Here is a 3812-nt window from a genome sequence, read left to right as displayed (position 1 = left end):
TGGTCCAAGTCATATTTAATCATTTGTGTTCTCTGGCATTTAAAAGGCGACTTATAGGAAAAAGCCTCCTTTTTCTTTTTTTTTTTTTTTTAATTAAGAGGAAATCTTTGAGCAAGCCACCATTCTGTTGGAAAGGGGGAGATTACCTTAATTTCCTGGCCACTCTGCCTCCCTGTGTACACCCTGCCTTTAAAAGCCACAAAGCCAGAAGTAACACTAGCTGTGTCCAAGTTTCCACAGATAACATCAGCCAGACCTCTCATCCTTTCTGGCCATCAATATTATTCTGGGTCAGCTGATGGAAACCCCATGCCAAGGGTCATGCGCAGGACTCCCTCCTAGACCAGGGTGTCCTATGCAGGTGGAAATCGTTCAGTGCTATGCTGCTGCCTGGGCAGAGGACCCTTCTCCAAGGGTCATCCTTCCTGTTTTCTGACCTCACATCAGACACAACCCAAAAGTAAAGCAAAAGCAGGGCACTGAGCTGTTAGTATGTGCTCTGTGGCTGCTATCGAAGGGCTGCAGAAGGTGGAGACAAACTGGGCGCATCTCATGTTTAAGGCTAAGAGTTGGCAGCTCTGTTTACAGGGAAAATGATGGAAGAAATTAATACAATATAGCCTGAAGCCATTATAACATTCTGCACTGCAGAATCCTTTTCATGTAAAACAGTGAACGATTTCACAGCTGCTGTAATCAGAAGCAACAAGAACAGAAGCCACTGGGAGGCTATTCCCACTTCATAGCAGATGCAAGAGTGCTTTTATGTTGTGGTGACTGTGACATCTACTGTACTGATCACAGATCTCCACTCCTAATAAAGTCACAGCACCCTCTCCTAAACCTGCTTGGACTCAAAGCAAAAAGGGACTTAACTTAGTGTGACTGACAAGCAGAGAAGTCAGAAGGCATCAGCCTAAGTGGTTGCCTAATCATCTTCATTTATATATCCTCTTCCTGATTCTTCAGCAAGAGAGTTTTGTTGGGAGAGTTAGGTTCTGTATCCAAATTCATAACCTCTACTTACATGTAAAGAGATCTTTCTGTATTTACAGAGCCTGAGTCACCCATCTCTAAAATACACTCATAATGTTTCTTTATGTTTATTTCCTGAGGGCCATAAACCTATTGCCTGAGTAGTCGTCATCATTTAGCTAACAAAATCACTACAAGAGTTAAAGTTATCAGTGTGAGGAAGAGTCTGAGAATTACGGACCTTGATAGATAGGATGATTCCTTGACCCAGCCCTGTAATCTGAACGCTAATTTCATGGTGGTCCCTTTCAATGCAGTCATACAACAGGTGATACCTACAAATACAAGGTCATATGCTATTCGCTGTCCAAATTCTTTTTGCTTGTCAGGCCACAGGTAAGATTTAAGCTCGGTGATGCTGTTCACTTTTCAGTACTCCTCCTCAGGTAGTTGGGCATGCTATAAGACAACCTGCCTTCCTGATAAACAGCAGCACATTCTTAGACAATTTGTCATCCTGAAAAGCAGCTGAAACAAATAAACAGTCTGACTGAGAAGCAGAAAATAGTAAACTGACTATGGGTCAAATAGCAATAGGTGTTTCTGGCTCTCTGCATACTGAAAGTTGTGGAGTTTTCTGCTTGCTTGGGTCTTGTCAGCTGCTCTAGAGGAGAAACAGAGCTCTGCTGTTCATGTTTTGTGTTCTTATGTTAGCCATTTCAGGTCCACATGCCTATGTTTCCACACCTGTAGGATGTGGTGGAAAATCCTTACCATTTTCCTAATGAATTGTTGATGCATGTGACAGTGACCTATTATCAGTAACTAACCAGCCTCCACTTATCTGTCCCAGGGAGAGCTTTAGCCCAAACAGGTTTCTCTGTGATAAACTAGAAAGGAGACCTAAGTGTCCCTCAAGGACTTCTCTAAGTGATGCAGCAAGAACCTGTCATAATGTGGGACTGGATTGGGCACTGCATTTCATAGCCACTCAGTTCCTTTTGTATTGCAGAGGGGAAGTCAAAGGCTTCACCAGACTACCCATGCCACCCCTTCACATGCTGACATTCCACAAGGAAAGCGTAACTCCATCTTCACTGGGATTCAACTCAGAGCATGTGCAATGGAAGAGTAATCCCTCCCTCTGAAAAATCCTTCCATATCTGTCTTAGTTAGTAGACTATATACCTATATAGCTCTTAGGGGTCTGGTAGCTGTTTCACACACATGGGCCAAGGCTAAAGTTTCTTGTTCAGCCTGAGTATATTGGTGGTTACTTAGTACCTATGAATTACAGGTCAGGTTTGAACAGAATCATGGAATTGTTTGGGTTGGAAAGACTTTTGAGATGATCGAGTCCAACCATTAAAAGTTAAAAACACCCCAAAAACTCCTGGGCCCCAAAATTAATTTAATATAAAGTCCTCTCATTGAGGACATATGAGATAATAAACTGATAAGAACAGACACTACACATGACCTTAGCCAAAAGGCCGAGAAACAATATTTTGGAGGGCTACACCAACTCTGTGTGCTTGAGTCATAGCACCTCATAATAAGTCTTATTTAACTCTTTCAGTAAGTGCCCATGTCCTGCAATCACTGCTTCTAGTTTCAGTTTTCCAAGAGATCTCAAAGTCACATTCTGCCTCTCCTATAAGGGCTCATCACGTGGTGGTGCTTCCAGGCTGCAGGATCAGCCTGCTACACTAGGTACGCACTTCCGCACATGGATCACACCTCCAGGGAACACTGGCTTCTTTCCCTCATCTGCTTGGGCAGCTACATGGCACCTGTAAGCCTTGCTAAATGAGCTTGCCTTAGAGAGAAGCATTTTGTTGCACAGATTATATCTGGGAGGAGAAGGGGACTAACTGCTAAGTGAAGTTACCCACATCTGCTACTATTCCTCTAACCTTTTCTTCAGGAGTTTGGAAGAATTTAGTTATTTCCTCAGTGCACTGATAGACAGATCTGCAAAAACACGTGTTGTTACTTAATGTGCTTTCTTGGTCAGGTGTGTTTGGATTAGTTGTACACAGATGGAAGAAAAACTGTATGACATTCAGCTGCTATCTTCTATCTGATAGCATAGGATATCAGAGCACTGCGTCTCATAGCCAGTGGCAGTTATTTGTGAAAGAATGTAAGAACAAGGCAAACACACAGCAACATATACCCTCCCTGGATTTTGGAAATCTGTAGTTTAGACACTTTGGAAACCCAGAGCTGCATGTAGTCTTTTGGGTTAACTATTCCTTGACTTCTTCCTCATGATCTGAGATATCCCAATCTTTTTAAGTTGAATGACAGAAATACATAAGCACTGAAATACTGCTAAAACAAATACACCCTCTTCACATTAGCACGGCTTTGGTATAATGGTTGTTTGCTGTGAAAGCCAATGTGAAATAATGCCTATCTGCTGTGTCTTAATTAAGATTAAAGGGAGGGTGTGCAGAAGAGGAAGGGATGAGCGATGTCTCTGTTTGCAGGTGAGCTAATCTGAGACAAACCAAGCATCTTTAGACTTCCATGGATAAGAAATACAAAACAGGTAAACAAAGTAAAATATTTCCAAAGTACATTGAAGAGAAGCTAGTTAAACATCAAACTTAAGTCAGCAGTTCAGAAAAGTGGTACTACATTGTATGTTGTTTCTCGTTCTAGTGTTCTAAGGCTAAATCCTCATTTCTGAGATCTTGCACAAAGCAAACCAGTGCCAGCACTGCTCCATGTGTCCAATTTAACTTTCTGACAGCCTTATTTCTTTTATTCAGATCCCCATGCTGAATTTTTTGTGCTTCCAAGCCTGATCATGGCCACAGCACACCTCA

General features: G+C 42.2%; 1 pseudogene; it reads right to left on the bottom strand.

Moving 5' to 3' along the window:
* Window positions 1-2360: 2360 nt before the first annotated feature.
* Window positions 2361-2480, bottom strand: LOC135312325 (U2 spliceosomal RNA; annotated as a pseudogene).
* Between the last annotated feature and the right edge of the window lie 1332 nt (window positions 2481-3812).

This window comes from Phalacrocorax carbo, chromosome 2, assembly GCF_963921805.1.
Source record: "Phalacrocorax carbo chromosome 2, bPhaCar2.1, whole genome shotgun sequence".
Lineage (NCBI taxonomy): Eukaryota > Metazoa > Chordata > Aves > Suliformes > Phalacrocoracidae > Phalacrocorax > Phalacrocorax carbo.
The sequence above is the reverse complement of the archived record's forward strand: the minus strand, read 5'-3'. Positions and strand labels throughout refer to the sequence as shown.